This window comes from Pteropus medius, unplaced genomic scaffold (assembly GCF_902729225.1).
Source record: "Pteropus medius unplaced genomic scaffold, Ma_sr-lr_union100, whole genome shotgun sequence".
Lineage (NCBI taxonomy): Eukaryota > Metazoa > Chordata > Mammalia > Chiroptera > Pteropodidae > Pteropus > Pteropus medius.
Window position 1 is genome coordinate 19643304 of NW_024340696.1, and position 23973 is coordinate 19667276.

Sequence of the window (23973 nt, forward strand, 5' to 3'; positions counted from 1 at the left end):
CCGCTGTCACCACCCAGAAGTAGAGCAGATACCCCAGGCTTTAGCTCACTGCAGCTGGCATTGTTTATGCTCTTTCACCGCCTTAGCTTCTGATAGGCGAGGAAAGTCCCCTGTACTGTCCACCAGGACTTCCGGCATGGGCACGGGATGCTTGACCCTCACCCGCAGTTTGACACTTACGCTCCCCAGGCAGGGAGAGGTCGGGGGCCCTAAGGTCCGAGCAGAATCAGCAAGAATACCAGGCAGGCGGCAGCATTGGTGCGGCGGGCCGCCGGGAAACGCCTCCTCCAGGGGCGGGGCCCAGAGTGCGCTGTCAGAGAGCTCTCCCGAGTCCTCCTCCCCGCACACACTGGAGGCTTAAAGGGGCCGCAGCCTTTCGCCCAGAGGTCTGCAGGACTCAGGGTGCTCCTTCCAGCCCACAGGGTTTCCAAAGCAAAAGGCAAATGGAGGATCAACTAGAAGACTACCGTGGTTGGGTGGACCTCTTTTTTGGTAGCAACACAGGTAATGTTCCAGAAACAAAGGAGATGACCAGTTCCTACTATCATAATCCTAATCACTCCTCCAGGGGTGAAAAAAATTGCTGCAAAAATAGCCAGAGCATCAGGGTAAATATATAGCTCCCATTATGTAAGCTGCTTACTTCATTACCTTGAGCAGTGTTCTTCAAATGGTAACTCAAAAGGCCAGAAAAGAATCTGACAGCCTGCACTGCTTCTCCTCACCCTTTCACTGACTTCCTTTTTTTCTCTATAATACCAGGAATCCCAGACAGTGATACAAGACAGATAGGAAGGTAAAAGGAGGCAAAATAGAAAAATAACATTCTCTTTCTTGTGAGAAAAATGTGATCTTTCAAAAATTGGCCAAGAATTCACTAAAGTCTATGTAGATAAAGAAATCTTGCAAGCAAATACAACTGTGATACACAATCATCCAATTTAATATGAAGAGTTCTTGAGAAAATTGGAGAAACTGGATTAATATCGCAGGGAGTTAAGTAGTCGTCTCTGAGCTCTTCATAGCTTATCATTGAGTTTTAATTTTTTTTTTAATAGGATGGAATAGGAGGAATTTTCTCTCATTCTCAGCCTACAAGGTTTGACTGCATTTTGTGTTTCCTTCATATGTCAAGAAAGAGATTTGTATGTTTTCTAAGCCTGCATTCTCTCCACTTAAACAAGGTGAATAAATGCACTTTACTAAAGCCTTAAATCACCACCAGATCTTGAATCATCACCAGTATGGGATGCAATTTAGTGAGGCTAACAACCACTTATAAGTGCCCTAAAATCTTCCATCCTGAGCAGGGGCTCAAATGAAAATTTAGATTCCAAAGGACAGGCATGAAGACTGCTCTGCTAGGGAGCAGACCCAGTTATCCTCATTCAGAAGGTCTTAGAGAAGTCAAGGCTAAGTAAACAATACTTTTGAGTTAGGTAATTAAGATCTTCTTCCATTTTATTCTCATCAAGCTTATCACACTATACTGAAGGTAATAATGGTTCGCAGATCAGCCTTCCTGTTAGATTGTGAGCACCTCAAATGCAAGGGCTAGAATGTATCTTAATCTTTTTCTTCCAGTGTGTGATACGAAATGAATACTCAATAAATATTTATCACAAAAGGTATGACCAACATTTTCTCTGACACAGGAATCCAGATAACCTCAATAAGCATAGTACAGTGCACACACACAAATGGATAATACCTAGTGCAGTGCTTATTAGTGAATTAAAAATTGAGAAAGAAAAAATCCACTTATTAGTGAATTAAAATTTGAGAAAGAAAAAATCAGCTCAGGCTGATATCAGAGTTCAGGATTATTATAGAGATTTCTATCTTTTGTCTCAAGTGCACAGACATTTTATAAAAATATTACTCAATAACTCTTAGATATCTTACCAAATATCACAGTCCAAACACAGCTCATCTTATTTTGGTTATTGCTCCCTTTCTTTACTATAGACTAAACTGGACATGTAAAACCTTCATAATTCAACAAATTACTGGGTAGTAAAATATTCTCCTTAACATGGCAAAGTAGAAACTGTTTAGGAAATGATTTAGTAAATAGCTATGTATATGAGTAAAGAAATGGAAGAGAACATAGGAAAATAATAACAATTCATGTATCAGGACAGTGGCATTTCTTGTATTTTATAAAAAAAAAATCTTCTTTGGAATTTTTCTGCAACAAATTAAACATAGAGAAATATTTAGTGCACACATTACCAGTGAAGGAAAAGGAAGTTTTAAGCATAACTAGAATTCTGTATTAGATCACAGTCAATGAAGGAAACAAGCCAAGTTAGTGACTAAGAGCACAGACTCTGGAACTAGAATGCTTAGTTCAAATTCTGATTGTTTCATTTATTAGCTGTGTGGCTTTGGACACATTTTTACTTCTCTGTGCTTCTGTTTTCTATTTGTAAAATGGGAAGAATAACACTACCTACTTCACTGTGTTATTAGTGTTAAATGATGTAAGTTTATTACATTAGTAAAGCACTTAGAACGGTGCCTAAAATAAAGTGCTATATCTAAGTTCTTGGTAAATAAAATATACACTGCTCAACAAGTATTTATTGTCTAGCTTTTCTAAAACTAAAAAGCAAATATACAGATCCCTCCTATGGGTTGTTTATGGGTTCTCATATTCTAGCTGTCAAAATCAGTGTTAATGAGGATCAGGGAGAGAGGAGAGATTCCTTGAGCTTAAGTTAGGTTTACTGAGGTATAACTTACATACAGTAAAATTCACTCTTTTTAGTACACAGTTCTATGAGTTTTGACAAACACAGAGTCATGTATCCATCACCACAATTAAGAACATCTGTCTCTATTATCGCAAAAATTCCCTTATGCCCCTTTGTAGTCAATCTCTCTACCAGGCAATCACTGATCCTTTTTCTGTCGCTACTACTTTGCCTTTTCCACAATGTCATATGAAAAAGAATTATTCAGTATGCAGTCTGGCTTTTTTCACTCAGTATAACACAGCTGAGATTACCCATGTTGTCCACACATATCAGTAGTTTCTTCCTTTTTATCGCTGAGTAGTATTCCATTGTATGATCCAACACATTTTGCTCATTTTCCAGTTGAAGGACATGTGGGTTATTTCCAGTTTTTAGCAATTCTGAAAAAAAAATTGCTACAGATTTTTGTAGAAACACAAGTTAGGCAAATATCCAGGAGTGGGAAGGCTGGGTACTATGTTAAGTTTAATATTATACATAACCAGCAAATTGTTTTCCATAATGACTTGTACAAACCATTTTGCAATCTTCCACCACTAGTAATGCGTGTGAGTTCAAATGTAACTGGATTATTATTTAGTATTAATTTCCAGTATGGATCTGTATTTTTATACTGATGAATTAAAGCCAGTTCTTTCTGCAATTTAGTATTAATGTTTTGTAATGTACTCTTTTATTTATAAACCAGGCATTGATCATTAGGTATGAATCTTACACATTATTCTAAAACACTTACAAAAGGAAATATCAATAAAAATTTCTCTTTCAAATCTCATCCAAGAATAGTGAAATCTGTTTTTTTGTTTGGATCAATAAACTATAAAAATATACAAAGAGTACTCCTAGTTGGTAGAATAAACCAAAAAATACATTACAAATCTGTCAGACTGGTTTTCCAACATTCAGATGAGTTTTTCTGCAATCTAAACAAAATTTCTCAACAATGTCTTTATATAGTAAGTCATATTAAATATCTTTATCAAAAGCATAATTCTTTTGATTAGGAAGCAAAAAGAAGTTTACAGAAAAATGTTAAGAAATTTATTATAAATACTATGTCCAATATTACAAAAAAAATGCTTTTAAAAAGGGGATCTGCAATTTTTGTACATTGTTGATTGGCAGGTAAATTGGGAAATATTTGATAATAACAACCTATTCCCAAGACAACTGAAAGTTTATGTCTACACAAAAACTTGCACATAAATGTTAATAGCAGCATTATTCATAATATCTTCAAATGCAAACAACCCAAAAATCCATCAACTGATGAATGGGTACACGAAATGTGGTATATCCATATAATGGAATATCATTCATCCATAAAAAAGAATGAAGTAGTGATACACACTACGACATGGGTAAACTTTGAAAACATTGTTAAGTGAAAAAAGCCAGACACAAAAGACAATATATATGTTGTATGATTCCATCGGTGTAAAATGCCCAGGTTAGGCAAATCCACAGAGACAGAAAATAGAGTAGTAGTTGTCAGGGGCTGGGGAGAGGAGAAAGGTTGGGAAAGGGGGAATAGGGAGTAACTGCTATGAAGTCTTTTTTGGGGGTGATAAAAATGTTCTGGAATTAAGATAGTGGTAACTGGCTGGAATATGTTTAAAAGCCACTGATTATATGTACACTTTAAGAGGATAAATTTTATGGTACGTGAATTATATCTCAATTAAAAATCCCATTGACAGGAGAATAAATAAATAAGCTGTGCCGTGTTCTCAGAAAAGATATTATACAACAGTGAAAACAAATGAAGATAGCTATTCGCAAAAACAAAAACAAAAAAACCCCATGAATTTTACAAACCATGCTGAGAAAAATAGCTAGTTACTGAAGAATATATGGTATGATTATATATACCCAAAAATATACTGTTTAGGGATACATATATTTGTGGTTTAATTAAAAAGTACAGAGTGGGGAAAAAAATGGCGTAAATGATAGAGGCTCTGTTCATCCCTCTGGCGATCACATCAAAGTTGTGACAGAAATAAGGGGCAAACAGCAAGAAAACAATCACCTGGGATCTAGATGAACAAGCCATACAACTGGGGAGAAATCTGAGAAATCACCTTGCAATGGCAGAAGGTAGGATGGGATGAGGACGCAAGGCTGCCTGGTCCCCAGCGGCTGAGTGGGACAGAGGCTGCGGCAGCGGCAGATGCCTCTTAAAGGGCTGCATCCAGAAGCGGACTTCTGCACTGACAGACTTATTCGTTCTGAGCACCAGTGCCTGGTCAGCTACTCAGGGAGGCGCCAGGGTTTACAGGGGGACACTGAGTTGTCAGAGTGAGAAATGCGGGTGAGGATCTCTCCCGGACAGAAGTGCCGGCAGTATCCATTGTTCCTCTGTTGAGCCCTCCACCTCCCAGTGCTTGGACCAGCACTGCCACAGCGGAGACACCATCAAACTGGATAACAGAGGTCACGCTGACCAGAGGATTCCCTGAAACTCCATCCAAGCCACATCCAGTTGAACCCTCAGCGAGTCAGGTACTCCTTGATGAGCAGCACCTAGACGCACGCTGGTGGCAGCTGGCCTCAGTTTCTAGTGTGACCTTTTGAGACAACTATAAGCACAGCATTTGTGGACTGCTTGCTAAATCTTAACAGGTAGCCTTGGAGGGGCATAGGCTTGGGATAAATTTGGCCTACAGCTGAACCCCTCTCAGGACAATGCCACTGGACACCTACTACACAAATCCACCTAATAAGACCAGGAGACTTAGGAGCTTTGGTTAGTATATAGAAACAGACACAGAAAGGCAGCCAAAATGGGAAGACAAAGAAGTAGAAACCATATGAGAGAACAGAACAGAGATCCAGAAATAACGGAGTCAAGCAATCTAACAGACGCAGAGTTCAAAACACTGTGTTATAAAGATACTCAATGAATTTATGGGAAGTGTAGATGAATTCAGTGAGAACTTCAATAAAGAGATAAAAAACATAAAAATGGAAATAGAAATTATAAAAGAGAACCAGTCAGAAATAAAGAACATATTAAGAAATAAAGAACATAAAGAAGTATATTAAATGTAATAAACAAAGTGAATAAAGAAGAGGATCAAATGACATATATAGAGGATGGGAAAGCCGAGGACACTCAATCAGAATGACAAGAAAAAAGAAGTCAAGACTATAATAATAATAATTTAAGGAGCCTTGGGGACACTATTAAAGGTAAAAATATCCGTGTCATAGGGGTACCTGAAGGAAAACATGATGTTGAAGAGATATTTGAAGAAATAATGATGGAAAACTTCTCTCACCTGGTAAGGAAATAGACATAAATGTCAGGAAGCTCAGAGAGTCCCAAAAACCAGAACCCAAAAAGGCCCACACCAAGACACATCATAATTAAAATGCCAAAGGTTAAGTTCAAAAGGAGAATCTTAAAAGCAGCAAGAGAAAAGCAGTTAGTTACCTACAAGGGGGCACCCATAAGACTGGCAGCTGATTTCTCAAAAGAAACTATGCAGGCACAAAATAGTGAACGTGATGAAAACCCAGGATCTACAACCAAGAATATTTTATCTAGCAAAGCTATCATTCTGAGTTGAAGGATAGATAAAGAGCTTCCCAGACAAAAATAAGCTAAAGGAATTTATCATCACCAAGTCAGTATTACAGAAAATGTTGGAAGGACCTCTTTAAGAAGAAAAATCATGTATCAAAAACAGGAATAAAGAATGGTAATTACTACATTCCTATCAAGAAGTACCTCAAATGAAAGAGAATTAAGTACTCCAACCAAAAGATAGAGTGGCTGAAGAGATAAGAAAACAAGACCCCTACATATGCTGCCTACAAGAAACTCACTTCAGATTAAAAGACACACACAGACTAAAAGGAAGGGGATGGAAAAATGTATTGCCTTGATGGAACTAGAGGGTATTGCACTGAATGAAATGGGTCGAATAGAGAATGACAAATATTGCATGATTTCACATACATGTGGAATCTAAAGAACAAAATCAACAACAGCAACAACAAAAGTGGAAATAAACTCATAGATACAGAGAATATTTAGAGGGATACTAGATGGGAGGGGGCTGAGGTCGACAAAAAAAAGGGCAGAGGGATTAAGAGGTACAAATGGATAGCTGCAGAATAGACATGGAGATGTAGAGTGTAGCATGGGGAAGATGGTTAATAATGTTGTAATAAATATGTAAAGGGAAAAGGGGGACTGGATTTAGTGGGGTGATCACTTTGTGAGTTATGTAGATCTCTGATCACTATGCTATACAACTGAAACTGGTATATTATTATACGCCAACTAGAATTGAAAAAAACTCATTGAATTGTACAATGTAAATACAAACAACTGCCTATTATATATCGGTAAAGAAAAAAAATTAAGAAACTGAACTGAAGAAAAGCAAAATGTTTCTTTTATTATTTTTTAAAGTTATACACTGAAATATTCTATATTAATGAAGGAATAAGAGTTCAAAATAAAAAAACTTGCATTATATAATAATTGACACATTTTTAAAATTTATTTTCCTTTAATTGTAAAATATTTTGGAAAATAAATATTACCTCAAAAAAGAAAAAAAAAAAGTACAAGGAGGATATACTGAAAACTCAGCACAGTAGAGAAAGCAGAGAATACAATCCAGGATGCAATCAAGGAGGGTTACACAGGATATTGGTAATGATCTATTTCTTAAACTGGGTGGTAGGAATATCGATGTTTCCTTTTTAAAATTTATAACAAATAATTTATTATTTAAAATATATTAAATATTCCATGAGTTTAAAAATGAAAGAAAAAGAGCTCTGCCTCTAGTTAGTAAGATATTACAATTTAAAAAGTTACATATGTAGGGTTCAAGAAGTGCAGAAAGGCACTTTTTTTCAATCGGAGAGAAGTGCACCGGGCTAGAAAGAATACTTACATCCCCAACTCTCTGCTCTGCTATTATTAACTAGCTGTGAAATCTCAGAAAAGTCTTTTAATCTATGGGCCTTTAGTGTTCTCATGCATAAAACAAGGAGTTTGTATCAACAACTCTCCCACCTCTAAATTTTATGAAGCAGTACTCTACAACAACTAATTATGTATAATAAACAGCATGCTTGCAATTCCAAGTTCTTCAGTACTAAGATATCTGTAGCTAAAGTTAAATGTTTGGAAAGTCCTCTACTTCAGTGGTAAAAATCTTAAAGCCCCATTCTCTATGGCCCTTGGTTAAATTACTACAAAGGAATGGTAGTTTGCTTTATGCTAGAATCACAGAGGTAGTGCTAATCTGCAACCATAGTTTCCATGCATGTAGGTTCTACCGTCATTTTCCTTTTTCAGGTAGCCTAATCCTGGTAGAATATATTATGTCCCCAGGTCAAAAAGCAGGGATTAACACAAGTCACTCAAAAACCAAAATTTTAATTATTAGATTCTTGTGTCTGGCAAATAAAGTCATGTGGTAAAACATAAAAACACTGATTCAAGAAGTCAGAAATATGAATTTTATTTCCTTCTCCATACACATAGTATTGAGAAGAAGAGTTTCTGAGTCATTTAGTCACATCTAGCACAATTTATGGCACCAAGTAGTCAATATCACACTCAGGGCAGGCCTTTCTATGATCTGTACTCAGGGTGCCACACCCAGCTGAAGTTCTGTCAATCATCACAGAAAAATGATACATGAAAAGCTCATGACAGATGGCTTCACTGAAGAATTCTACCAAACATTTAAAGAATTAACACCAATCCTCCTGAAATTCTTCCAAAAACTGAAGAGAGAACACTTCCAAGCTCATTCTATGAGACTAGTATTACCCTGATACCAAAGCCAAAGACACAACAAGAAAAGTACAGACCAATATCGCTGATAAATAGTAATGTAAAAAATCTTAACAAAATATTAGCAAACCTAGCTCAACAGCATATTAAAAGGCCATACACCTTAACCAAGTGGGATTTATTCCTGAAATGCAAGGATGGTTCAACTTACTGAAATTAATCGATGTAATTCACCATAACATTATTCTTCATTAAAAGGACAAAACCCGCATGATCATCTCAATTGATGCAGCAGAGCATTTGACAAGATTTAACACCCTCCATAAGATTAAAAAATACAATCAAACTAGAAACAGAAAGAAATACCTCAACATAATAAAGGGAATTGATGAAAAGCCCACAGCTAATATCATACTCAATGGAGAAAGACTGAAAGCTTTTTCTCTAAGATCAGGAACAAGGCAAGAATGCTCATGCTAGCCATTCCTATTTAATACAGTATTGGAAGTTGTAGCCAGAGCAATTAGGCAACAAAAAGAAATAAAAGGCATCTAAACTGGAAATGAAGAAGTAAAATTATCTGTTTGCAGATGACAAAATCTTATGTATAGAAAACCCTAGAGATTCCAAAAAAGAAAACTGCTAGGATAAATGAATTCAGCAGTTTCGAGATATAAAATCAACACACAAAAATCAGTTGTTTCTAAAAACTGACAATGTACAATCTGAAAAGAAAATTAAAAAAAAAAAACTCCACTTACAATAGCATCAAAAAGAATAAAATAATTAGGAAAAACCCTAAGGAAGGAAGTGAAAGACTTGTACACTGAAAACTACAAAACAATGCTGAAAGAAATGAATAAAGACACAAATAATTGGAAAGACATCCATGTCCATGGATTGGAAGACTTAGTATTATTAAGATGTCCATACTACCAAAAGTGATCTATAGATTCAACATACTTCCTATTAAAATCCCAATAGCATTTTTTGAAGAAATAAAAAAATTCATCCTAAAATTCATATGGAATTTCAAAGGACTCTGAATAGCCAAAACAATTTTGAAAAAGAACAATGTTGGAAGACTCACACTTCCTAACTTCAAAACATATTATAAAGCTACAGCAATCAAACACAGTGGAGTACTGTAATTAAGACAATTAGACCAATGGAATAAATTAGAGAAATCAAAAACAAACCCTCATATATAGGGATGAATGATCTTTTATAAAGGGTGCCAAGACTACTCAATTGAGGAAGGCCAGTCTCTTCAACAAACTGGAAAAACTGGATATCCACGTGCAAAATAATGAAGTCAGACCTTTATCTTAGACCACATGTAAAAATTAATTCAAAATGGTTAAAGACATAAATGTTAAGATCTAAAATTGTAAAACTCCTAGAAGAAAACATAGAGGAAAAGCTTTATGACATTGGAATGGGCAATGATTTCTTAGATATGATGCCAAAAGCAAAGGCAAGAAAAGCAAAAACAAAGGGGACTATACCAAACTTAAAAACTTTTGTGCATCAAAGGATACAACTTTGTAGACAACCTACAGAATTGAAGAAATATCTGCAAATCATATATTTGATAAGGAATTAAAATCTGGAAAATATAAAGAACTCTTATAAACGAAAACCCAATTTTAAAAATGGGCAAAAGAGTTCAGTAGATATTTCTCTAAAAATTATATAAATGGCCAACAAACTCATGAAAAGATACCCAACATCACTAATCATCAGAGAAAGGCAAGTCAAAACCACAGTGAGATATTGCCTCACACACATTAGGATGGTTACTATCAACTCCTCCTCCCCCAAAAAATAAAACAGAAAATAACAAATGTTGGCAAGAATGTAGAGAAATTGGAAACTGCTGAGATTGTAAAATGGTGCAACTTCTATGCAAAACACTATAGAGGTTGCTGAAAAATTTTAAAATAGAATACCATATTTCCATCCAATCCAGCAATCCCACTTCCATAGAATGCCAATTCTACCTAAAAGAACTGAAAGCTGAGATTAAAAGAGACTTGTACACCCATGTTCAAAATAGCACTATTCACAACAGCCAAGACGTAGAAGTAACTCACATGTCTATCAAAGGATGAATGGGTAAACAAAATGTGGTATATACATATAATGGAATATTAGCCTTAAAAAGGAAGGAAATCCTGTCACATGCTAACAATATAGGTGAACTTTAAGGACATTAAGCTAAGTGAAAAAGCCAGTTACAAAGAGACAAATACTATATGATTCCACTTATACGAGGTATCTAAACTAGTAAAATTTATAGAAACAAAGTAGAATAGTGGTTATCAGGGGCTGGGGGAAGGGAGAAATGGAGAGTTGCTTAATGAATACAGTTTCAGATTTGCAAGATGAAAAAGTTCTGGAGATCTGTTTTACAACAATGTACTTAATCATCCTAAATTTCAGACTTCTGACCTCAAGAACTGTAAGAATAAATGTCAGTTGTTTTTAGCCACCAAATTTGTGGTAATTTGTTACATGCAGCCATGGAAAACTAATACAACACTGTACACATTTGAGGGCACATAATTTTCTGTAAGGGTCCACAGAAAACTGTTAACCATGGCTATTTCTAAGAAGTGTGTCTAAGGGGCTAGCTAAAGAACTTTTCACTTTAATATGTAGCGATGCCTTGTTTTTATACACTCTTCAGTATTTTTATAATATTTTTAAAAGCTCCAACTTGGAACCTCGAAGCTGGTTCAGTCTCTACTCATCCCATAAGCTAAGCCTCACTTCTCCCCTCTTAACAGTTTCTGGGCACCATGTACTTTTGAAAGAAGGAACTGAGTCTTATTTATTACCCCGGCATCTAGCAGAGTGATTTTGACTCTAATATATAATTCCTAAAACAGCATAATTTCACCAAATAATAGAAGTCTTAAATATACAATATGTTCCTTGAGTTGTTTATAGAATTTTGTATGTTGAATGTGTATTTCAAATGAGTCAGGAAAAAATATATTCCATATGTTTAATGGAACTCAGAAGTACAATTTTTTCAAAGTGAAAATTCGCTTAGTAATAGATTTTGAAATTTTATAAGATTTTTGACATTGTTTTCTCAATTATCTACTTTTTGATTATAAAATCCATTAAGAGAGTAATTTTAATTTTAGAATCTTTCACTTTGGCAAAGCCATAGCAGTAGAACAGCTGCTTGGCAACAAATCTTATTGTAGTGACTTCTGGTCAATTAAATTCAATCTAAATCTGACACACTGGGCTCTGCGTTAGACAGACCTGAGTTCTAAAACTTGCCCTGTCACACACTGAGTCTCAGTTTCATTATCTATCATAACAGTACAATCTTCATATGGCTCCTTATTTAACAGACACTTCTAAAGCATTATGTGCCAGGCTTTATATTAAGCACTTCATATGTACTAACTCATTTAATTCTCCTAACTCTAAGTTGACATTATCATCCCCATTTTACAGAAGAGTAAACTGAGGCGTAGAAGTTAAATAATGTGACTATGGTATTCAACTAATTGTTGTTGTGAAGATTAAATAAGATTTTGTCTTATATTTGTTAAGAATCTCTCCAAGTATCCATATTATTCCCCTACTCCAAAAGTATACGAGTACTTGTCAGATTATGTAAGGTTACTCTGTGGTAGGTACTCAACTATGTGCTGAGTACAGACTGCACAATACAGTAGCCTGGGAGCAAAGTACTATGAAGGTATAACAGGGTACCTAATCTAGACTGGAGGGTCAGGGAAAGTCTCCCTGAGAAAGTCCTATTTTTTAAGGCTGAGCACTGAATGAAATTAATATGAATTAGCCAGGCAAAGGCAAAATGTATAGAGATAACAGGGGATGTTACAGGCACTTGTGTGAAAGTCTGAAAGAGCTAGGCAAGAGTAATAAACAGAACTGTAACTCATGTGGTCAAAGGGGCTAAGAGAGGGACAGACAGATCATATAAACCCAGTGACTCTATGCAAGGAAGTAGTACCAACAGAGTGTCTGGCAAATACAAAGCACTTAGGAAATGGTAGCTATCATTATTGTTATTATTATAAGCATCATCTCAGAGTAATTTAGGGATTTTAGATTGACTTCAGACTTAACCAAACCCACATTTCAGCCCTCTGGTCGAAGAAAGGCCTAAGTCAGCTTAGAGCTCTTAGAACCAAGGAAGGCACACTTCCTCTGGTTTAAAGCAAGCTGCTTTGGGTGTACGAGCACTTTATTTTCTTTTATCCTATAGAAAGAAAATTTACGATTAAACAAGTAAATGCCATTTCATAATACTGAAAGAGACTGTCCATATTTTGTTTGAAGGAATCTCCCATATTAAACATTGCTCAAAATAAGCAGGCAGTCCTCTAAAGCATAAAAAACTTTTTATTTACTGCACAGAGAGATTCTGGATGTAGAATTTGTTCTTTACTTCCAAATGAAGCACTTGTGCTAGTTCTAGTCTGGGAGATTTTCAAGAGACTTTTTTTTTTTTTTTAAAGGAATGCACCACATTTTTAAAAAGGACCAAAAGAAAAGTGTATCATTATAGTACTGAAAAAATTCCTAAAATTTACAAATGAGAGACTTCATACTCCAAGTGCATAAGGACATAAAATGATAAAACGGCCAAGTTTGCCAGGTATCAGAGGTTTATCCCTGAAACACCAATTATTTTAGGTAACTTTTTTTTTCATATTAATCTAAGAAAATACATAAGTTTTTTAGTTTTCTTAAACAAAGTATACTGATAATCGTTTAAACTTTTCAGGATAATCCATTAGAGCAATCAACACATCAATACCCTTGAGATCTATGGCCATAGAGGTATGATGGACTCTTGCACCAAAACTAAATGATTCCAATTTGGCTTTTTTGAATTTTAATGTGTTATATTTTGTAGCTTTCTTTCCTCAACCTCTGTGATCAAGCTAGCACTTGTAGTTAGCTTGTAGCAGTGCCACCAGCTGGATCTATATGAGCGAAGTCAATAAAATTTGTGATACTTATTTAGGCTGCTGAAAAGACGTTTCTGGTTTATTTCCTGGGAGTCAACGTTCAGATAAATAAAATGCTACTTTTAAGTCTTATGATTAAAAAAAGGAAAAAAGACATCTGCATTAAACAAATGAATTTCACTTCAAGAAATACTTGAGACTACTCAACTTTTTTCTCATCTTTATAGAAAGGATCTAAAAGTCACTTTCATTAATAACACACCTCTAAGAAACATAATCAAGACATCAAAAAAGTAGGTTTATCTAAAAAAAAAAATCATGTTGAAAGAGACACGAGGTCATCATGGCTTATCTGACATCATCTCTATGCCAAAAATGTATGACCATTCCAACTGAGTCAGAATTTATGCTTTGAATGCATCTCTAAGCAAAGATCATATCCCAGGAACAAGCAACTATTTACCAAGTCATGGTAAACAATATTTTCTGTGGCACTTAAAAAGTGTTATCAGGAGAAGAAAGTTAGATCTCAGTAAAAAGTAAATTACAAAAAAGACTTTTGTTTGGAACATAAATTTCCTCTAAAAACTGGGGAAAACTGTATGAATTCATGTTTAGCTTAATATAAACAGACAGACATGGAAACAACTATGTGTATGTACATATTCATGGGTCAGTACACATACCTATATTAGCTCTGTCCACTGAGAGGGCCTAGGAACAATGACACCCCAGGAATGAGCACAATGAGCACCCAGATCCTGGTTTCTATGTACCACTGTCCAATAAAAGGAACCAGGGCTACTGGGAGAAATGGCTGATTCTAAGGTTGGGGCAGAGGAAACACAAGATGAGCCTGAAGCATCTTGTAGAACCAGAAATTTACTCAAATTAACTGAAAATGTATATGCACACGAAAACCTGTATACAAATTTGTATAGCAGCTCTGCTCATAACTGTCAAAAACTGGAAGTGCCCAAGATATCCTTCAACAGGTGAATGGATAAGCCATGATACAGCTATACAGTGTTATTCAGCCAAAAAAAAGAGCTATCAAGCTACAAAAAGACATGAGAATGTTAGATATTGCTAAATGAAAGAAGTCAGTCGGAAAAGGGTATATATTACATGATCCCAATTACGTGACATTCTGGAAAAAGGGCAAAATTATGTAAACAATAAAATGACCAGTGGTTGCCAGGGATGGAGGAGAAGGGAAAGGGTGAATAGGTGAAGTACAAGGAATGTCCAGGGCAGTGAAACTATTCTTATGAATTTGTAATGGTTGGATAAATGACATTATGCACTTATCAAAAGCTACAGCACTTTACAACATAAAGAATGAACTTTAATGTATGCTAATTTTAAAATTAGGAGGTTGGGGGATCCCAGAAAAGAATGCAGACTGTGACAAAAGAATCTAACTGTATTACAAATGAAATAGCCTCCCTGCAGGAGGTGGGTGAAAAGGTGTCGACCTAGGTAAATTTCGGAAATGTATAGAGTCTGTAAGACCAAAGGCAAAGGAACTGCACATAAGCACTGTATTCTAGTTGATAAAGTTGTTTCCTATGGGAATATGGGTTAACAATTTTGATACTGCTATACATGTATACTGGAATTGAACAATTTAGTAAATGGATTGGACAGTGAGTGGTGAAAGCCAGATTTCTTTCTCACTGTTGAAGAGTGGATATTCAGAGATCAGCAAGGGGAAAAGTCTAGAATGACCTATGTGTAACAGATTAGAGCTGGAGATACCAGCAAGAACTAGTGTTTAACTTAATGTAGTTACAGATGGCTACATATAGAAATATTTATAAACACATCTATATACCTCAGTTAGCACATACATATTTTTTTTGCTTTGTTAGCTGAAAGGACTTCAGAGAAACAAAAATCCAGTAGCAGAACACTTAGTTCCCAGATCTTGGTTTCTTATACCATTTTCCAATAAAAGGAACCAGAGCTTCTTGGAGAAATGCTGGTTTTAGCACTGTGACAAGAAATATACAAGATGAGCCTGGAGCCAGTAAGAAAATGCTAAAAAAAAATAATAATAATTAATAAAACAATACACACACACACATACATACACACTCACACTCTGATGTGTGGGTATATTAAAGGGGCAGAGAAGCCAACTGAAAAAGCTCTCAATAGTCAAAGCTGGAACAATTTGAGCAACAAAACACGGCATTGAAATATGACTAAAAATATAAAATAAATATCCTTTAATCCATGCTGATATAAATATCTGACTAAATTTTAAAATGATGAGAGATAAATTTCCCACGCAGAAGAATTCCAAATAAATTATGTAGATACTCTACCCTAAAGGACAGGGAGCCCTTAAATGTGGGCTGCACATCGTTAATTCCTTCCAAAGAGGAGAGCATGGAAAAGGGAAAAAAGTAACTTTACAGTGGAGAAACCTGACAAACACTACTTCAGGGAGGTGATCGAAGTCAAAATCAACAGCCATAAATCATGCTGATAGTACGTATTCTTGGTATATGATGAAAATGACACTTTATCTCTGTGATCTTCCTCCCCAAAACCCACACCCCAATCTAATCATGAGAAAAATGTCAGACAATTCCAACAGAGGGACATCCAACAATATACTTTATCTGTACCCCTAAAAACTTCTACAGATTTGAAAGTTTTTAAAAACTGAAAAAAATTAAAGTAGGGGGATGGGGCGCCAGATCTTCCTTCCCTCCCAGTTGACATAAACATTAAAGCTACTACTTTTCCAGTTTTCTTAAAGACTTTCCAAATTCATCTGTTAAGATACTGCTCATATCCAAAGACACAGTAACAGAGCTGGCTTTAGTTATACAGTCTTTATCATATAGAGAAGGCTATGATGGGTTTAGCCAATTTTGTTCAACAAATATTTTTTGACCACCTTTTTGTTACAAGCATTGTTTGAGGCACTGAGGTAACCTCACAGATAGAAGAGGGGGAAAATCTGTGCTCTGCTTTCATTTCTGTGAGGAAATCGGACAATATACAAGCAAACAATAAACGACCTCTCAGATAGCAATAAATGCTATGAAGTAAATAAAGAAGTAAAGTAAAAGTGACCAAGAGGACTACTCTAATTGGGAGCTTATAAAATGCCTCTTTAAGAAGATGACATTTGAGTTGAGACCTGAGTAGAGCCTGAATACAAAGACAGGATTGAGGTAGGGGTAAAACAGAGTGGGAAGTTTTAGGAAGAGAACAGCAAACTGAAAGGCCAAAAAGAATGAACTTAATGTTTGAGCTATTTCAAGTAGACAGGGCAACTGCCCTGACAGGAATGAACTAAGTAACACATCTTGAACTCTAGAGGTAAAGAATATGAGAATCATTTAAGAATCGCAAACCTCTCCAACACTGACTACCAGGAATCCATCAATAATAATTAGATCAAAATCTTAATTTTATGCTCTCCCTCCACTATCACAGCTGTCCATCTCCCATATGGTAAATACTGTATATTGAACTGCCCCATCTTCCCTCTAAAAACTACCATGCCTATCATCTATATTTCATCATATCTCTGACAGAAGTATTAATAAAACAAAGACTCCACCCAGAAATTGCTCCTGAATTCTCCTTAACAGATCTCATTACTTCATATAGTACAACCATATATTAAAAGCAAAAACCCTGGAGACAGACTAACTTGGGTTCAAATTCAGGTTCTATCTATTGTATGATCTTGAACAAGTTTCAAAACCTTTCTAAGACTCAGTTTCCTCATCTGTAAAAAGTTGTGAAGATTAAAAATGATAAAATGTGGCAGCCAGTGAATATTCAATAAATGTCAGCCACTGCTGGTAAAAGTAATTTGAGCATTAATTTTGTTCAAGAACCAGAGCTAGGCCAGAGGGATTACAGAAACTACAGTTTGCTAGAGCAAATTGTTTGAGAGATAAAATTGTCAAACTCTCTTAGGTCAGAGGCTTTGTCTTTTTCTGGTTCACTAGTCTATTCCCAGACTCTAGAACAATATTTAACACACAGTAGGCACCAATTTCAATATTTGTTGAATGAACGAATGAGACTCCATTAAGTCAAAGGAGCCTAAGAGAGCCTGGCTTTACTCCAATATAAAGAAAGTTTTCATTCCCCATCAAGATTCCCCGACAATATCCTAAGGCATTGTTAAAGATGTTTATTATTTTTAATTGCCTCCCCAAAACCTAGGACAGTGTTCATAATATTAAGGTATTCAAATTTATTGCAATTAAAACTCTGCTGCCAAAACTGAGCTGTCAGTTGTAGAAGGCTATAGCACTGTTCATAATTCAAAGTTGATGATCAAAACTTTGAAAGTAATAAAGTTACATTGTTATGAAATACCTTTGCTTGACATTGCCTGAATGAAAAGACTTCTAAAAATTTGTGTAAAAAATTTTTTCTCATGAGTTTACCAGCTAGGTTTAATTTATACTGGCAAAATATATTGATTTCACCTTTCTCTATATCATTAAATTTTATAAAACCAACATCACAGTTTGTCCAGTCACTTAAGTCCAAACCTTTTAGATTTCTTAAAATTTTCAAAAGATTAGTAGCTTAATTTATCAGCTCTTTAGGTCAAAGAAGGACTTTTCAGGGTAATGAAAACGGAGACAGGAATTCACCTCTCCAAAAATGAATTTTGAATTACTATAATTATGTATAAAATAAGACAGGCAGTATTTCTGGGCCAAGATTTGATGCCTTGGTTCCCATGAGAATTAAATTAGAGCCATGCATAAATTTGGGGCAAGTTCTGCAAAAACCACTTCATCCTCTATTGATGCTGAATGAAAAACTCATTGTTAAGATTCATCAACGCGAATGTTTTCTAACACTCAGTAGCCACTCTGGCAACATCACTTCCATCATTTTCAATTCCAGAAACAAAACAGGATGCATTTAAATCCTGCCTGACAATTACCACGATTGCAGGGTAACTATCTCAACAGTCAAGAGTAACAGCTAAAACAGTAAGAATCTAGTTCACCGAGCCCCCACCTTAAAGTGCCAAGCTGTGTTTAACCTAAACTGCTGGCTATTGTATTTGATCCTCAAACCTTCAGAAGTGGAAAGATACCTGAACTCTACAGGCGCATCTGCGAGAGAAAGTAGGCGTAAGGGCGGAGCGGTAGGATCAGAATTGTTAAAATCGCAGCAAGCCGGTAGGGACACAGGTGCGCAGGCAGGCCCCAGTACCGCTGTCCCTGTCACGCTCTGAGGCGATCAGGCCCTGCACAACCACCACGGCCCTCACAGGCTCTTATTCACTCATTCATTCATTTAACAATTACGCGATGGGCACCGTTGCCGGGCCGTTTCGCAGGGTCCCCGCCCCAGTCCCGGAACACCCTCAGCGGCCAGGCGCGGCCCTGTGCCTCCCGCATCCCTCAGAAGCTGCCGCCCGCACCCTGCTGCGGCGCGCTCGGGTCACCCAGATCCCGGTCCCGGCCTCCGCAGCTCACGAGCGCCCACGCCCCACGCCCTCCCAGCCGCGGGTCCCCCGGCCTCCGCCCCGCTTCGCCGCTTCAGACCCGCCGGGTTCGTGGGGCGAGCGAGGCGCGCGTCTGTCGAGGCCTCCCGCCCGGGACTCAGGGACCCTCGGCGCGCGCGACGCCGGGATCTCAGGGCCGGGGTTGGTGGGTCGAGCCCACCTCCCACTCACCTCCGCCGGGTCAGAACCGAGGGGCCTGCTCTAAGCCGTTTGAAACCGCTTGGGCCGCCGCACACCCCGCAGTGTCCTCGTTGTTTATTGGTTCTCGACGGACCGCCCATCGCCCTGTTATTGGTCCATTTGAAGGGACTGTGGGCACGCGCCGCCCGCAGCCTTAAAGGGGCCGCGCGCAGCCGTGTTTCCTTGGGGACTCGCGCTGCCTCTGCGGGTGGGAATGGGGTCGCTGGAGCGAAAACTGTTGACCACCCGGAAAATATATTGCGAAAGGTGTGTAGCAAGTTAGTTGTGCGTTCTCGACCATCAACATGTTTGCTTTGTTTAATTACAGATATTTAAGCTGCTGTCAACACCTGGCAATTTTTTAAAAAGTCATTTCATTTACCAAATAATGTTTGTGCAGCTAAATGTGTGAGGGAGACAAGAGAAGCAGCTGGGATATAGTGGAAGGAGCAGTGAATGGAGCAGGATGTTAGAGTCCAGTCTTGGACCTGCTCTAAGGAAATCACTTTCTTAATCCGGAGCTTAGTTTCCTCATCTGTAAAAGGGGATAACGATGTTTTCCTTACAAGCTTAACGTGAAGATTTAGTATAACTAATTGTCTAGGAAAGTCCTTTGAACGCTAACCCATTCTGCAAAAGCTTTAATACTCCTGTTATTTATAAAAATGAAAGACTTGGTTAATATGATCTCTAAAATTATTTTTCAGCTGTACATTCAGTTTTCCTACGGATAAGATCACGGTCTTATTTCCAAGGAATTTGCAGACTACACTGGTCAGAGGAATGAGACATATAGTCATTAAAATTCAAAGCAGTATGAGACTATATAAAAGAAAAGCTGTAGATACTTAGCGATGGGAGAAATTTGATGAGGGATCTGTGAAGGGGATGGACTTTTTATTTGAGATTTAAAGGACACGTAATTACCTAACAGGTTAAAAAATGGAAAGGGAATGGGTAAAAGTAATTAAACAAGCATTTTTTTAATCTATCAATTTGGCAAAGATGGAAAAGTTTAACAACTTTTTGTTATCCAAGATTTTAAGAAACAGATACTCAAACTGACTGTTCGTGAGAGTATTGTAGGGTTCAGGAGCCAGTCTCCCCAGAAGGTGCCACTACCTAGCATGCAGATTATTTTGAGCTGAAAACAATTAAAGCCCAACAAATACAGGAAGAATTTTTTTTTTTTTTTACCTTCCCCTAAAGAGATTCTGATGAAAAAACATGCTTCAGGAAAGGAACCTTAAATATTCACCTTAACATGTATGAATGAAGTGTAGCAGACTGGGAGGATCCAAGCAAAAATCTGTTCTGCTAGATTCTCCTTTGTCCCGTTGTTTCTGGGTGGCCCTGTAAGAATTTGTTTGCCAAATGTTTGCCCTTTCTCATCTACCTGTGAATTGCCTACCTCCCCCTCCTTAGTCCAAAATGACCTGTATAACTCATTTTGTCTCATTCTCTTTGTAATTATGTTTATGTGAATTCCCTGTGAACATGTATTAAAATTTGATTTTCTCCTGTTAATCTGCTATATGCCATTTGAATTATTCCACCAGCCAGAAGAACTAAAGAAGGGAAAAATTTCCCAGACAGTATACTTGGTGCAAACTTTTGGAAGGATGAATTAGTAGTTACTAAAATGTAAAATGTACATAATCTCTGGCCCAATAATGCCACTGTTAGGAATTTGTTCTATGGATCTATGCAACTATGGAAAAAAAGTCCAAAGATATTCACTGCTTAATCTAGAGGGAAAAAAAAAAAAAAACCCCTGGAAATTACATGTCCATTCATAGGATACTTATTATATAAATTATGGTACATGCAACTGTTAAAACAAATGTGGTTAATCTGTGCTGGTGTAGAAAATGCACAAACTTTATTTGATTGAAAAAAAGTAAGTTGCAGAAAAGCACATATGGAATGATTCTATTATGGTTATAAATATATGTGTATCTGTGTGCATGTCTGAAAATGGTTGAAAAAAAATCCTGGAATTTCAAGACACTAGTGGGGGGCTTGATAGGGAGGGAAACGATTTACCATTGACGTTATTATTTTTTTAATAGAAGGAGCAGGGAGAATGTCTAGTAGCCGGAAAAGCAAGAGCAAGGGCACAAAGACAAGAAAGCACATTGTATGCAGGGAATTGAACATGTGGATTTGATTTTAGAACAGGATTCATATTAGGAAGTAGTGGGACACAAACTTGAGAAAGTTGAAAACAATGCTTGTAGGGTCTTGAGTACTAGGGTAAGGAATTTGTACTTTAGGAAATGGGGAGCTGTTGAAGGTTTCTAAGCAAGGGAGTAGCAAAATCAGAATTGCACTTTGAGAAAAATAATTAGCTCGATTGTCTAAAATGGGTTACAGTTGAGAGCCGATTTAGGGGTTCGATGTGAGGTAACAGCCCTGGAAATGATGAGAACAGATTCAAGAAAGAATGAAGGATTTGGCAATCAACCAGATTAGGTGTAAAAGTGAGGGTGGGGCCATTTAGGGAAATGAGTCAAAGAGTGTGCTGGGATTTGAGACTAGGGACTGGGAGGCGGTAATTGCCCAAATGGAAGTAGAAAGTCAGGAGAAGCCAGTCTCTAAAGGATGGCAAGGAGGTTAGTCTTAGACCTGTTTATTCGGGTATCGGTGAGACATTCAAATGGAGTAGTCTAACTAGGCCTAGGAAATAAAGAATGAGAGCTAGCAGAAGAGACTAGAGCTCACATGATACAGATTTGGGAATCACCTCTGTAGAGTGAAAGATGAACTTGTGGTAATGGATGAGACCAGAATGAGAAAGTGAAGAGAGTGAGAAGATGGGAGCCTGAGGACAGTTGCATAGGTAGGGGAAGGAGAGGAACAAATCAGAGTAAAAAGGTCACAGAAACCTTTTAAAAATGGGCTGTGAATATATAGAAATAGTCTTCTCCAAGTTGTTGGCCATTGGCATGTTTACTTTATTTAAATATTATCAGAAATAAATGGAAGATTATATGTAAGGAGAGGGTGATGGTAACCTGAAATGTGCTCAATAAAGCACGTGGGGAGTCTGGGTCACAGAGAGTTTTAGAACAAGATGTCAAAATTCCTTTTTATTTCAGATAGTTTAGGTGCAGCCCTACTACAAGGTGGACAATAGTTGTGTGATCCCATTCATTTGCTCATTTATTCAACAAATATTTTTGAGCACCTAGTATGTGCAGGAATTGTTTTAGGAGCTTGGGATAATCAGTGAACAAAACAAACAAACAAACAAATCCCTCCTCACATGGAGCTCACATTATAATGAGGACACAGACAACACAAACATATGGTATAAGACAATGTGTGCAATGGTAAAAGAAAAAGAATACAAGATAAAAGAGATTTGGAACTGTGATTAGAAAGACTATAATTTTATAAAGGATGGTCAGAAGTAGGCTTCATTGAGATTACATTTGAGCAAAGGCTTGAAGGCGAAGGAGTTAGCCCTGAGTATATCTGGAGGAAGGAAGTGCCAACTAGAGGGAACAGCTATGTAATGATCCTCAGTTGGGAGCATACCTGGCAGGTTTGAGAAATAGGGAGGCCAGTATAGCTGGAGCAGAGTATGCAGTTGACAGTAGGAGTATAGTAGATAAGGTCAGATAGAAAATAGAGAGGAATGGCAGATCCTGTAGGGTCTTGTAGAAACCTCATACAGCACCTTGCCCATAGTAGGTGTTCAATATATGTTTGGCCAGTCATCTTTTATAGTCCAGGATTATCATGAAATAGCATTTATCTATGTGTTTATTAGAGTGACGTGTGCCTACTTTATTCTAGGGGCCTCTCAGTAGTGCTACACAAGTATTAATAAGGCAGTGAAACCCTTGTGGACATTAGAGATCAAAGTGAACACTATATTATTGCAACCGGAAGCAGGAAACAAACACCAAACATTGTGGTTGCTGAATAACTGTGCTGGGTATTTCTGAAAAGCCTGCTAGGGTTGGGACAGTGCTCATTCCATCAAAATCATAAGCTGCATTCTTCTTGAAACATATCTGCCATGGGACATAGATCCATATATCCAGGCTAAGAGGAACAGCTTCAATGATTAACTTCCTTTCACCTTTCCGTCCAGGTACCGCCTGCATTATTCCTTAGAGATAGCAGTGGGGACATCAACACAGATCTCAAGTGGCTACAGGTTTTAGTGCCTTGACTGGCCTCCAAGACTGTGAAGCCCATCTCAGCTTGCACTCGGTTGCATTTAATACGTGCTGTTTGAATGAAGGAATTAACATCCTTTTTTTTTTTCCTCAGCCCATTTTCCCATAGCCCTCAAATGCAGTCTTTCCAAGAATTTTGACCACAGAAATGTCAGCCCCACCAAAGAGGAAGAAAGTAGAAGGGAGAGATAGGGACCTCATTAGTAGGCTGTCAACAGCATTTTAGGAGCTGAAGGGAAAAACCATTGAGAATGGCATGATAAGTAAGTTCTTAGCTTTTTGTGTCTTATAAGATGAAATAAGTGGATTGTGTAGCTTAGGGCTAACTTCAGCCTTTGGTTTAAACTCAGACCCTTAATTAGGCTGCCTGGATCTGTTTTAACATCATGTCATGGAGTCCAAAGTTGTGAGTTGGAGACTTGACTGGAAATAAAACTCTCTTTCCTATGCTGAGCTCTGTTTAGCCTCTGCCAGCTGGTTAACAGGAGAAAGATCTGGAGAGAAAATGAATGGGTGAGTGAGGGAATGTTTCAAAACAAAGGCTGCCTGAAACATCCCTAACACACATCCTATTAAGTGGACCAGTTGA

General features: G+C 37.3%; 1 protein-coding gene across 1 annotated transcript in view; it reads right to left on the reverse strand.

Annotated features, from left to right (window-relative positions):
* Window positions 1-19316, reverse strand: part of CKAP5 (cytoskeleton associated protein 5) — an 87573-nt gene extending 68257 nt beyond the window's left edge. Inside the window, exon 1 of the mRNA XM_039868512.1 lies at window positions 19183-19316. The gene's annotated coding sequence lies outside the window, so the exon portion shown is untranslated. The remainder of the gene's footprint in view (window positions 1-19182) is intronic.
* Between the last annotated feature and the right edge of the window lie 4657 nt (window positions 19317-23973).